Source organism: Arachis stenosperma, chromosome 6 (assembly GCF_014773155.1).
Source record: "Arachis stenosperma cultivar V10309 chromosome 6, arast.V10309.gnm1.PFL2, whole genome shotgun sequence".
Classification (NCBI taxonomy): domain Eukaryota; kingdom Viridiplantae; phylum Streptophyta; class Magnoliopsida; order Fabales; family Fabaceae; genus Arachis; species Arachis stenosperma.
The window spans coordinates 30,410,353-30,425,177 of NC_080382.1; the positions used below are offsets into that span (position 1 = coordinate 30,410,353).

The window sequence follows — 14,825 nt, forward strand, 5'->3', positions numbered from 1 at the left end:
TTATTGTAGATGGAGGAACTACCCGGATTTTGGTTGGCAAGGTCAAAACCAAAGGAATTTCAATACTCCATGTTCCAACTATCAAGAACCACCACCTCCATATTTATATCAAGAACCACCATCTCCATATTCATACCAAGAACCACCACCTCTCTATCCATACCATGAACCATCCTCTTTTTACACTTATCAAGAACCATCATCTCCTTCTTATGCATATCAAGAGCTACCATATCCTTATTCATCTCTCAAATACCATCAGATCTTGAGCTTCTCATGAAAGAATTCCTACATGATATAAAGACAAGTGTCAAAAATGTAGAGAAATATGTGCAGACGATGATCAAGAACCAGGAAGAGGAACAAGTGAATTCCTTCCCAAGAGATACAATGCAAGATCCTATGGAAGAAAGTGAGGAAACCAATCAAAGGAGTTTATACTCCAGTGAATTAGAGAACTTTCCACCCTCACATATGGAAGAAGAAGAAGATGCACAACCTCCCATGTCCTTGGTAAGCAATGAAGAAGAGATTGAATTAGAAGAAAGCTACCGAGAGGAAGAGGTTGAAATTGAGGAAGCTTGCAAAGAGGTAAAAGAATTCAAAGAAGAACACAAGGGAGTGAAGCTTGCAAGACCTCTTCCAAAGCCATCACCATCCAATACAACATTCAAGTGGGTAAAATTCCTATCCTTAACCTTTACTTTCCCACTTGAATATGGGCTACTAGAGAATGATGATCAACTTAGAGCTCTTTGTGGCATTAAGAGTAAGAGGAATATGGTTAGTGGTAAGAGTTGTCAAGCAAGGTTCAATATGGTTGCATGCTCCAAATTGAAGTGCAAGGATTGGTGTAGAGCTCAATTGAATGGATTTAGAAAGTTGTTTGGATGTCTCTGTGAGAATTCAGATTGCTTGCCACTCGGTGGAAACAATGGTGATCCACAAGAAGATGGATGTAAAAGCAAGATTTGGGACTCTGGGATTCATTCCCACAATCAACACTCTTGGGGCCTTGTCACTTGCTTCAACTTGCTCGAAGGTGTTATGCGCCTAGCTTGGAATCCCGGTGGCTATTGGAATTACAAACGTTGGTAGAGATTCCTGGATCAGTACAAGCACAAGCCACCATGATAAAGAGCTCACCACATGTCCAACGTAAGGACTTTAACTAAAAGTTCTTGGTGGGAGACAACCCACCGTGGTATAATCGTTCCTTTTCATTCTTAGTTATTTTTCGTAGTAGTAGTCTTCTTACTTATTTGATTTTTATTGAGTTCTTACTAATTTTCTGATCATGCAGCTATTTTAGAACAGGAACCGAAAAAAAGAGAGAGAGAGAGCACATGACGTGCAAGCGTCGTTGACGCGTACGCATCAGAGGGGTGTGTGTGAAAAATAAAGATGAACAGAGAGTTGCACGGGAGTGGCACAGGAATGATGCCTTTCGCACAAACAAGCCCACGCGTACGCGTACCCCACGCGTACGCGTCATTTGTGATTTTGGTTCGATGACGCGTACGCGTGACCTTAAAAATCGACGTAAAAAAATGTTTTGGCAGAGAGTTGTGCTGGCTTAGGGCTGGAAGTGTGCTAGAAGCACAAAACTTGTACACGCATACGCGTCCCTGACGCGTGCGCGTCATTTGCCCAAAAGTTCATCCATGCACGCGCACGCGTCATATGAAAATATTGGTGCCCAAGCCATGCGAACAGAGGGTTGTGTGTTCGCACGGCTGCCTTCGCGCGAATCGCGCAAAACCCAGGGCACGCGGACGCGTGCCTGACGCTTACGCGTCATTAAGAAAATTCCGCGACCCACGCGTATGCATCGCCTGCGCCACACAACCACACTAGTTCGCTGCGCAGTTTTAATTTACTTTTCCCCTCTCCCAATCCTAATTCTCTTTTTCTTTTATTTTCTTTTTCTTTCATCATAATATTTTTCTCTTTATTTTCAGTTCTTCTTGCTTGAGGACAAGCAAACTTTTAAGTTTGGTGTTGCACTTCGCTTAAGGGTTTTCTGTTTATTCCTATGGCATCAAAAGGGAGGCGAATCATTTTCACTGAGGAGCACAACCTGAAGAATAAAGCAACCACCAGAATAACTAAGGTGGTTGAGTTCCTTTCATTTTTTCCTCCCCTCTTTTTCTATGTATGTTCCTGTTTTCTGCTATTTACTTTATTTGTTGCATGATCCTTTATTAGTTAGAATCCTAGGACTAGTTTAGTTTTTCTTAATGCTTTAATTCTGAAAATATGTCTCATGTATTACTCACTGAGCTTGAATTCAAATAAAAATACAGAAGTAAATATTGCATGAGAATTGAGTTAATTTTAAGATGTAGTCTTATTACTTAAATGTGGTGGTATTTTTGTGATTCTAAATGCATGACATGAACAGTATATATTTAATTTAATTCAAAGAATGTTGATGTACAAGGAACAGGAATTTAGAGAATTATTATGATTTCCCTGAAATTAAAAAGTTTAATCCTTGAAGCAAAGAAACAACAAAATAAAAATAAAAGCAAGGTCCAAGGCTCTGAGCATCAATGACTAGGGAGGTCAGACATGATTTAAAGCTCAAAGAGTTGTTTCCCTAGTCACATGCTTGTGGTGTTCTTGTGTCAAGTAATCCTTGAGACAAAACATTTAGAGTCGAGATCAATTGCAGAGTACGCCAAAGGCTTTGAGCACCACTGTCTGGGGATAAAAAAAATATTTAGAACTTAAGGAGAGTTCCCCAGTTAAGTGCTTGTGGTATTTCTCACTACAAGAAAAATACCCATTCAGCCACACTTTTTTTAAGCTACATTTGAAAAACGTAGCCTATTCATAGAATAGGCTACGCTTTTCTCCGTGTTGCCTTTTTATAAGAGAAAAGGATACACAAATGCGACATCATTTAAAAAGCGTAGCCTTAGGTATTATAGAAATCACTTATAAAGCGTAGCCATAGATTGATATCTATAGGTTCACTTTTCGTATCAAAGGAGACACTTTTAAAAAGTAGCCTATTTATTAAGTTTTGGGTGCATTTTAAAAGTGATGCCTAATGTATGTGGACCAAATCCTAACACTTAATGAAAATTTTATTACTCTTTCAATTCCCTCCAAAAGCACACATGCACACAGCACCTTCAATTCGAGGAACCCTCACCTTCAACACATATCACCTACGACACTCATCACCTTCGCCTTCTCACCGTCACTGTTGACCGTCGCCACCCAATCACCACTCACCACATGGCTGCGCCACTCACCAGTTACCACTCACCAGTCACCAGCTCACCACTCACAAGCTCACACTCTCATCCTCACTCACACACACACAAAAGAAGGGAAAATTAGAAAAGGGGAGAACGGGAAGAAGAAGAGAAGAAGAGAGGAGAGGGGAAGGAAGAAGAGGACGACGCCGGCTAGGGCTCTGCCGTATGGACCATCGTCGTTGCGTGAGCTGACCATCGCATCGCATCGCCATCTCGTGCACTCACCGTCGCCGCTCAGCATGATCGTCGTATGTGCTCACTGTCGCTGCTCAGCATCGTCGTCGTCGCTCAGCATCGTCATCGCCGCTCACCTGAGAAGGTACGTATCGATTTTCAGTTTGTTCTGTGAAATTTGGGAGGTTTTGGGTTCCAATTTTAGGGTTTTTAATTAGGGGTTGTAGCTTCTGGATATGACACTGATAGGAATTGGGGGTTTTACTGCATGAATGGTTTTAGCTTCCTGGTAGCCGAGAAGCAATCGCAGACCACCTACAATAATTCTCAATCTCATTCTCTTTGTCGCTCGTCATCTCACTTTTTATCTCATTCGCTCTCTCTTTGTCTCACCCTCTATCTCACTTATTCTCTGTCATGGATTTTTCTTCTGTGAATTCTTGAACGTTTTGGGGGTTCTATTTTTGGGGCTTCCTATTTTATGAGTTTCTGCTTCTTGCTTCGTTAGGGTTTTCTTTTTTGTTGAGAAGATTATGGCCTCAAGTGTTCGAATCGTCGCCTCATCAAGCAGAGATTATTATTCTAACACCATTTGTGGTTTGTGTGCTATGAATTTGCAGAGCTAATGCAGATAGAACCAGAAAATTAGGAATTGCTTTGGTGCTTCAAATTGGTTTTGAGGGAGTGATGAAAGTGATACTGCTGGAAGCCACAGGAACAGGTAATAGGACAGTTTAGTGGCTTTGAATTTCTAATCAATTGTTTGTGTTAGTATTGGGAAGCTGTTAACTTTGTCATATCATGATTTAGCCCCTAAAATTTATTTAAATCACTACAAAAAATACCTATTCAGCCACACTTTTTTCTGGTCTGTATGAACTTTCTGGTTTTGCAGTTTTTTGAGGGTTTATTATTCTGATTTTGGAGTTCTACAATCTTTTGTAATTTTTGCTTCTTACTATGTTAAGAGTTTCTTTTTATTTTGCATTTGCTTTATGATTTTGCACTTAGACTATGTTGTTCAAGCTTAGCAGTAGTCCTATATAATTTTCCTTTCATGTGTTTATATTGCTTGAGAATGTTGGCACAAAGAATGTAAAATGGTTGTCATATCGATATTGTATTGTACTGATATACCCATTTCTCGGGTATTTCTAGAATAGTAATTTTTTTAATTTTAGTGAAAAAAGTAATTTAATCTCTCTGAACTTTAACCTCACATGCACTTTACCCAAAACTTTTGAATTTGCAATGCGCAACTTTGAGGTTGTCAAGTGGTGGGAAAAGGCCCTATGTTAACTTTTTTTCTTTTTCAAATTTCCTTTCTAATAAAGGGTGTGTGTCAATAAAACACTTCAAGTGAAGCGGTAATTTTGTATGAAATGGTAACACAGAAAACTTGCAATTGTCAAGTGATATTTTGAAAGTAAGAGTAGTGTGGAAACCAAAGTTATGAATGGTATCCTAAGTATTGTTAATTGAATGCTCCTTGCATATCTTTCAGTTGTCAAGATGTGGTAGAAATGACCTTGCTTTAATTGATAGTTCACAGGTAAAGTAGATGTTTTGACTCTCGGAAACAATGTTTCAATTCCATTTTCTGTTTTGAACCCACTCCCAAATGTTCATTAAGACATATATGATGTCCTCTCATGCATAAACCCTTTGAGCTTGAAAGTTGAAATGTGAACAAGCCCATTTAACTATTTATAGTTCACGATATTAGCTTTTGTTAGTTCTGCAAGGAGAGTTTAGCCTTCTGCTTCTCTAGTTCCTTGTATACAGTATAAATCATGTCCACTTATATGATTTTTTTATCATCTCAACGACTAAAACTTAATTAAGTTTAAGTTTTATTCCTGATTTTTGTATGAAGGTTTGTAATATATTGTTTTCATTATCAAAGGAAGTGGCTAAGAAGTCCTTGGAAAAAGCTGCAGAGTGTGTGAGATGCCTTGAGGAAGATATGGCAAAGGCTAGGTAAGTTGTTTATTTGTTCTCAGATGCATCATATTGTATTTTATATACTGTTGTGTGCAGTAATTACATTAAAATATGATATGATGCAAATTATGCACTATAAGAAGCCAATTAACTCGATACCAATTATAAAAATTTAGGGAAAGACTCGAGCTGCAAGAGTTTTCATTGGGTTCATGCCCTCCTAGTGTGGGTCTTCAAGGGATGCGATGGTCAACTATCGGTGATCAGGTTTTACTTCCTTCACATTTCAATATTATAACCTGAAAAATAGTAGTTTTAGATATTTATTAAGAATATTTCACATGATTAGGTTTTGATTCAGACACAAATGAAAATGAGCATTTTCTTGGTATTTTACAGCAAGTCCTAAACTGGGTTGGATTGGGACACAAATGAAATGAGAATTTGTGCTTGCAAAGCCATTGAATGGCCCAGTGTTTCTTCTTGTCTGGTGTTTTCTACTACGTTTGATTTAATATAATTGTTCCAAGAAAATAATAAAATTCGAGTTGTGCTATTTTTGTAAAGACTTCTATTTGTGGTGCTGTTGCAGAAGAATATGAAGTTCGATTTGATGCAACTTAGAAATTGTAATGCATTATAGATTATGAAGCTGATTCTATGTAAATGAATACCAGCTTGAAGCCTTCTTGTAATCATGCTTATTTTGAATTTAAATTTTGTAGGAAAAGCTTTTACTGACACCTTGGTTAAGACCATGGTGGAAGAAGCTTTTTACTTTGCTGCTGTTGATTTGAGGAAGAAGGTTGTTGGTGGCTTATAGGTAATTGACCAATTTTTCACATGGCTTCAATGCATTTAGGACTCTAGAATTGGGATTCTTAGCTTTCATTTAAAAAGATTATTTTTATTTACTTTTTAAATGGCTAGACTAGTTAACTATACATATATCTTTTCAAATACACCCTCAATTCTGTTTAGCTTTTGTGAGCATGTTCTTTTCTTCTTTTCTTTGTTATTTAATTTACATTTCAGCGTCGCAAAGGACAGAGAGCTCCTTAGCCTTCTTGAGAAGCCCAACTCGGCTTGCAGAAGGTAACTTGCCTGTGAACCGGGTTCTCTATTCTCTTCAACTGAATTCTTCCACGAGCCATGATGTGCACTTTCTCTGCACACAACTCCCACTAGTTTGAACTAGCTTTGAGGTTGCTGCAACCAGGTACGTAGTACCTCTTTATCTATTCAACTTTTTCTACCAAATTGCTTCAACTTGCTTTCTTCCAACCCTTATATATAACCTCCTTATGATCAAAGGGAATCATCACTTACATTATATTGCTAATATTATACTTACACCTCACTAAGCTTCTTTAATGTTTAGTCATCAATTGGTTCCAATTTTTTTTCATAATGGATCACATCACTCAAAGCATGGATACCAAAGTTGATCTGGTCATTTCAACCATAGAATATGGTTCATTTCATTTTTCAACTTAAATAATTTATGTGCAGCCTTTATTCCTGTATTATTTGCCAACAAAATAAAAATCTCCCTCTGCATACCAACTACCAAGGCCACAATTTCAATTTTCCATAGTATATATGCTTTCTATATTATAATAATCATATCATAATGCTACACTATGTTTTTGTTCTGTTCTGTTTTGCACTTAGAACCCTATTATTAGAAACTGCTTTTTCCATGTTAAACATTAGATAAAAATTTAATTAACAAGAGGGCACATTAACCTATGCTAAATTGCCAAACCGTAGGAATAATCAGAATCTGGTAAGTAGAACCTTGTAAAGCGTGAAACGGGTTTAATTTAAACTCAATTGTTGTATATCTTAACCTGATACCTCTTTTTATTTATTTTTACTTTGATGAGATTAGTTCTGGCGCACTCTAAGCTGAACTACAGAACGAGGAATCAAATCATATTATAGTATTAATATCATGATTTGTGTTTTCTTGTATTTTTAATTTTTAATCTGATACTTGCATTGGAACATGTGCTTCATTTGTTGCTCTTGCCAGGCAAACTTTTCAGAATTCATTCGGTTCTATGATTTTGTTTTCTTCATGTGTCGCGAGAGGGTCAAAAGAATATTTGTAAGCCCGGTCATTTCCTTCAACATAATCTTGTATGATGCGTCATGTGAATGCAGTATGCAAAATCCTTACATGCTTCTCTTTTTGAATTATGATAATCTGCAGTTGTAAGCAGGGCAGTAACTGCTTGGAAATTAGTTCTTGCTGGGAATGAACAAGGGAATGAACACTGAAACAATTGTTAAGGCCAAGAGTTTTCTTGATGGTGATGAAGATCAACATGAAAAAGATGTGTTTGAGAAGAATTTGAAGGTGCTTCAGAATATTTTTTAGTCATTATACTGAGATTAGAAGATTAATGATTTTTTGTTTGTTAAGTTCTTTTCGGATATAGAGTGCAAACTTTGCATTTTAATTGATATGTGATACAAGTTTCATGTGACTTAAATTATCTCTTCTTAAGATTATGTCTTTGAATTGTGTAAAGATGATTTTTATTATTTAAAAAAATTATTTAGTATAATTATGTGTTTAATTTTATTTTATAATACTTAACTCATTTAATTAAAAATGTAAAATTATATATATAATAATATTATTAAATATTATGTTGTATAAAAAATTATTAGAATATATATATATATATATATATATATATATATATAATTAAAAAAAATAATGAAAGACCTAAGGCTACACTTATATAGAGTAGCTATGGTTATACAGAAAATTAAAAAAAAAAGGGACCTAGGGCTACACTTATATAGAGTAGCAATAATATACAATGCGGCTATGTTTTACAAGTGATGCAGTAGCGTTGAAAAGCGTAGCCTATTCTGGTAAAAATAGAAGCTGAAAAGCGTAGCCTTTCGTCCTGGACAGCATTACTTGAAAAGCGTAGCCTATTTCCAAACGCCAAAGCATAGTCCTTGGTGCTGAAAAGCGTAGCCTTTGAGAATAGGCAACGGCCGAATAGGAATTACCCCAAAAAGCGTAGCCGTAGCCCAAAAAGCGTAGCCGTAGCCTAAGGCATCATTTTTTTTTCACTTTTGGCTACACTTTTCAAGTGTACTTGAATGGGTGTTTTTCTTGTAGTGTCTGTGTCAAGTAAAACTTGAGACAAAATATTTAAAGTCACGGCTAGGCTCAAGGTGCAAAGCACCAGAAAAAATTGATGTGTTCAAGGATTAAATTAAGTTACAAAACATCAGAGAATTCATAATATTATCCGGATTCTAATTCCGAATGACAGTGACATCCTTCTGATTCAAAGGAGAGTGAGATGCCAAAACTATTCAGGATTACAGTTGTAAACCCCACTATAAGAAGAGACATGAGCTTAATCGAACTCTCATTCTAATGTAAATTCATATCCTAAGCCCATATTAGTTTTGGTTGCTTGAGGACAAGTGGTGCACGAAATTGTGATCTCTTCTTTTCACAACTCAAATAATCCCTAGTAATGGCCCCAAAGACTTGGTGCACAATACCATGGCATCACAACTTTGAACAACTAACCAGCAAGTGCACTGGGTCGTCCAAGTAATAAACCTTACGCGAGAAAGGGTCGATCCCACGGAGATTGTTGGTATGAAGCAAGCTATGGTCACCTTGTAAATCTCAGTCAGGCAAACTCAAATGGTTATGGATGATATATGAATAAAACATAAAGATAAAGATAGAGATACTTATGTAATTCATTGGTGAGAATTTCAGATAAGCGAATGGAGATGCTTTGTCCCTTCCGTCTCTCTGCTTTCCTACTGTCTTCATCCAATCCTTCTTACACCTTTCCATGGCAAGCTGTATGTTGGGCATCACCGTTGTCAATGGCTACAGTCCCGTCCTCTCAGTGGAAATGTTCAACGCACCCTGTCACGGCACGGCTATCCAGCTGTCGGTTCTCGATCATGTCGGAATAGAATCCAGTGATTCTTTTGCGTCTATCACTAACGCCCCACAATCGCGAGTTTGAAGCTCGTCACAGTCATTCAATCATTAAATCCTACTCAGAATACCACAGACAAGGTTTAGACCTTCCGGATTCTCTTGAATGCCGCCATCAATTCTAGCTTATACCACGAAGATTTCGGTTAAGGAAATCCAAGAGATAGACATTAGAGCCTCGTTTGCTTGTAGAACGGAGGTGGTTGTCAGTCACTCGTTCATAAGTGAGAATGATGATGAGCGTCACATAATCATCACATTCATCAAGTTCTTGAGAGCGAATGAATATCTTAGAACAAGAACAAGCTGAATTGAATAGAAGAACAATAGTAATTGCATTAATACTCGAGGTACAACAGAGCTCCACACCTTAATCTATGGTGTGTAGAAACTCCACCGTTAAAAATACATAAGAACAAGTTTATGCCAGTTGGGCGTTTAACTCCATTCTTGTGCCAGTTCCGGCGTTAACGCGGGCATTCTTGAGCTGATTTGGAACGCGGTTTGGGCCATCAAATTGGGCAAAGTATAGACTATATATATATTGCTGGAAAGCCCAGGATGTGTACTTCCAAGCCATTGAGAGCGAGCCAATTGGGCTTCTGTAGCTCTGAAAATCCACTTTGAGTGCAGGGAGGTCAGAATCCAACAGCATTGCAGTCCTTTTCATTCTGAATCAGATTTTTGCTCAGGTCCTTCAATTTCAGCCAGAAAATATCTGAAATCACAGAAAAACACACAAACTCATAGTAAAGTCCAGAAAAGTGAATTTTAATTAAAAACTAATAAAAATATACTAAAAACTAACTAAATCATACTAAAAACATACTAAAAACAATGCCAAAAGCGTATAAATTATCCGCATCACAACACCAAACTTAAATTGTGCTTGTCCTCAAGCAACTAAAAATCAAAATAAAATAAAGAGAAGAGAATATGCAATGAATTCCAAAAACATCTATGAAGATCAGTATTAATTAGATGAGCGGGGCTTTAGCTTTTGCCTCTGAATAGTTTGGCATCTCACTCTATCCTTTGAAATTCAGAATGATTGGCTTCTATAGGAACTCAGAATCCAGATAGTGTTATTGATTCTCCTAGTTAAGTATGATGATTTTGAACACTGCTACTTATGAGTCTTGGCCGTGGCCCAAAGCACTCTGTCTTCCAGTATTACCACGGATACATACATGCCACAGACACATAATTGGGTGAACCTTTTCAGATTGTGACTCAGCTTTGCTAGAGTCCCCAATTAGAGGTGTCCAGGGTTCTTAAGCACACTTTTTGCCTTGGATCACAACTTTATTTCTTTCTTTTTCTTTCTTTTTTCTCTCTTTTTTTTTCGCTTCTCTTTTTTTGTATTCATGCTTTTCTTGCTTCAAGAATCATTTTTATGATTTTTCAGATCCTCAGTAACATGTCTCCTTTTTCATCATTCTTTCAAGAGCAACAATTTTAACATTCATGAACAACAAATTCAAAAGACATATGCACTGTTTAAGCATACATCAGAAAACAAAAGTATTGCCACCACATCAAAATAATTAATCTGTTATAAAATCTGAAATCATCAAATTCTTCTCTTTTCAATTAAGAACAAATATTTTTTGTTTTAAGAGAGGTGATGGATTCATAGGACATTCATAACTTTAAAGCATAGACACTAAGACACTAATGATCACAAGACACATACATTCAGAAAACAAAAGTATTGCCACCACATCAAAATAATTAATCTGTTATAAAATCTGAAATTCATCAAATTCTTCTCTTTTTCAATAAGAACAAATTTTTTTGTTTTAAGAGAGGTGATGGATTCATAGGACATTCATAACTTAAAGCATAGACACTAAGCACTAATGATCACAAGACACAAACATAGATAAACATAAGCATAAATTTCGAAAAACAGGAAAAATAAAGAACAAGAGATTAAAGAACGGGTCCACCTTAGTGATGGCGGCTTGTTCTTCCTCTTGAAGATCTTAGGAGTGCTTGAGCTCCTCAATGTCTCTTCCTTGTCTTTGTTGCTCCTCTCTCATGATTCTTTGATCTTCTCTAATTTCATGGAGGAGGATGGAATGTTCTTGGTGCTCCACCCTTAGTTGTCCCATGTTGGAACTCAATTCTCCTAGGGAGGTGTTGATTTGCTCCCAATAGTTTGTGGAGGAAAGTGCATCCCTTGAGGTATCTCAGGGATTTCATGATGAGGGGATCTCTTGTTTGCTCCATCCTTTTCTTAGTGATGGGCTTGAGGTCGTGCCTTCTCAGTTGAACGGCTTCCCTCTTGAATCTCTTCCATTGGGCGCCCTCTTCACAAATGTCTGTGAGGACTGTCCAACCTTTGATCAAAGTTGACCCTTTTGAGTTTGAAAGGGACCTCAGGGATCACCTTCTTCAAGGCCACAACTTCATAGAAGTGGTCTTGATGCACCCTTGAGATGAATCTTTCCATCTCCCATGACTCGGAGGTGGAAGCTTTTGCCTTCCCTTTCCTCTTTCTAGAGGTTTCTCCGGCCTTGGATGCCATAAATGGTTATGGAAAAACAAAAGCAATGCTTTTACCACACCAAACTTAAAAGGTTTGCTCGTCCTCGAGCAAAAGAAGAAAGAAGAGAGTAGAAGAAGAAGAAATGGAGGAGATGGAGGTGGCTTTGTGGTTCGGCCAAAGGGGAAGAAGTAGTGTTTAGGTTGTGTGAAAATGAAGGGGTGAAGATGGGTTGATATAGGGGTGAATAGAGGGGTAGGGTTCGGCCATTATGGGTGGGTTTGGGAGGGAAAGTGGTTTGAATTTGAATGGTGAGGTAGGTGGGGTTTTATGGAGGATGGATGTGAGTGGTGAATGGGTGAAGAAGAGAGAGGGTGGTGGGGTAGGTGGGGATCTTGTGGGGTCCACAGATCCTGAGGTGTCAAGAAAAAGTCATCCATGCACCAAATGGCGAGCAAAATTGCTCTTCATGCCAATTCTGGCGTTAAACGCCGGGCTGGTGCCCATTTCTGGCATTTAACGCCAGCTTCTTGCCCTTTCCTGGTGTTTAACGCCAGTCTGGTGCCCCTTTCTGGCGTTAAACGCCCAGAATGGTGCCAGACTGGGCATTAAACGCCCATTTGCTGCCCTTACTGGCGTTTAAACGCCAGCAAGGTCTTCCTCCAGGGTGTGCTATTTTTCTTTCTGTTTTTCATTCTGTTTTTGCTTTTTCAATTGATTTTGTGACTTCTCATGATCATCAACCTACAGAAAACATAAAATAACAAAGGGAAATAGATTAAATATAACATTGGGTTGCCTCCTAACAAGCGCTTCTTTAATGTCAATAGCTTGACAGAGGGCTCTCATGGAGCCTCACAGATACTCAGAGCAATGTTGGAACCTCCCAACACCAAACTTAGAGTTTGAATGTGGGGGTTCAACACCAAACTTAGAATTTGGTTGTGGCCTCCCAACACCAAACTTAGAGTTTGACTTTGGGGGCTCTGTTTGACTCTGTTTTGAGAGAAGCTCTTCATGCTTCCTCTCCATGGTGACAGAGGGATATCCTTGAGCCTTAAACACAAAGGATTCTTCATTCACTTGAATGATCAATTCTCCTCTGTCCACATCAATCACAGCTTTTGCTGTGGCTAGGAAGGGTCTGCCAAGGATGATGGATTCATCCATGCTCTTCCCAGTCTCTAGGACTATGAAATCAGCAGGGATGTAATGGTCTTCAATCTTCACCAAAACATCCTCTACAAGTCCATAAGCTTGTTTTCTGGAATTGTCTGTCATCTCTAGTGAGACTCTTGCAGCTTGTACCTCAAAGATCCCTAGTTTCTCCATTACAGAGAGAGGCATGAGGTTTACACTTGACCCTAAGTCACACAGAGCCTTCTTAAAGGTCATGGTGCCTATGGTACAAGGTATTGAAAATTTCCCAGGATCTTGTCTCTTTTAAGGTAATTTCTGCCTAGACAAGTCATTTAGTTCTTTGGTGAGCAAATGGGGTTCATCCTCCCAAGTCTCATTACCAAATAACTTGTCATTTAACTTCATGATTGCTCTAAGGTATTTAGCAACTTGCTCTTCAGTGACATACTCATCCTCTTCAGAGGAAGGGTACTTATCAGAGCTCATGAATGGCAGAAGTAAATCCAATGGAATCTCTATGGTCTCGGTGTGAGCCTCAGTCCCATAGTTCCTCATTAGGAAACTCATTGGAGGCCAGTGGGCGTCCATTGAGGTCTTCCTCAGTGGCGTTCACTGCCTCTTCCTCCTCTCCAAATTCGGCCATGTTGATGGCCTTGCACTCTCCTTTTGGATTTTCTTCTGTATTGCTTGGAAGAGTACTAAGAGGGAGTTCAGTAATTTTCTTGCTCAGCTGACCCACTTGCGCCTCCAAGTTTCTAATGGAGGACCTTGTTTTAGTCATGAAACTTTGAGTGGTTTTGATTAGATCAGAGACCATGGTTGCTAAGTCAGAGTTATTCTGCTTAGGATTCTCTGTCTGTTGCTGAGAAGATGATGGAAAAGGCTTGCCATTGCTAAACCTGTTTCTTCCACCATTGTTATTGTTGAAAACTTGTTGAGGTCTCTGTTGATCCTTCCATGAGAGATTTGGATGATTTCTCCATGAAGAATTATAGGTGTTTCCATAGGGTTCTCCCATGTAATTCACCTCTTCCATTGAAGGGTTCTCAGGATCATAAGCTTCTTTTTCAGATGAAGCATCCTTAGTACTGCCTGGTGCAGCTTGCATTCCAGACAGACTCTGAGAAATCAAATTGACTTGCTGAGTCAATATTTTGTTCTGAGCCAGTATGGCATTCAGAGTATCAATCTCAAGAACTCCTTTCTTCTGATTTGTCCCATTGTTCACAGGATTCTTTTCAGAAGTGTACATGAATTGGTTATTTGCAACCATTTCAATGAGCTCTTGAGCTTCTGTAGGCGTCTTCTTCAGATGAAGAGATCCTCCAGCAGAGCTATCCAAAGACATCTTGGACAGTTTAGACAGACCATCATAGAAAATACCTATGATGCTCCATTCAGAAAGCATGTCAGAAGGACATTTTCTGATCAATTGTTTGTATCTTTCCCAAGCTTCATAGAGGGATTCTCCTTCCTTCTGTCTGAAGGTTTGGACTTCCACTCTAAGCTTACTCAATTTTTGAGGTGGAAAGAACTTTACCAAGAAGGCATTGACTAGCTTTTCCCAAGAGTTCAGGCTGTCTTTAGGTTGTAAGTCCAACTATATTCTAGCTCTGTCTCTTACAGCAAAAGGGAATAGCATAAGTCTGTAGACCTCAGGGTCAACCCCATTAGTCTTGACAGTGTCACAGATTTGCAAGAACTCAGCTAAAAACTGATGAGGATTTTCCAATGGAAGTCCATGGAACTTGCAATTCTGTTGCATTAGAGAAACTAATTGAGGCTTAAGCTCAAAGTTGCTTGC

General features: G+C 38.4%; 1 non-coding gene across 1 annotated transcript; it reads left to right on the plus strand.

Moving 5' to 3' along the window:
• Positions 1-14,423: 14,423 nt before the first annotated feature.
• On the plus strand, positions 14,424-14,531 carry LOC130937930 (small nucleolar RNA R71). Its single transcript, XR_009069120.1, has one exon. It is a non-coding gene; the product is annotated as a small nucleolar RNA R71 (small nucleolar RNA).
• Positions 14,532-14,825: the final 294 nt, after the last annotated feature.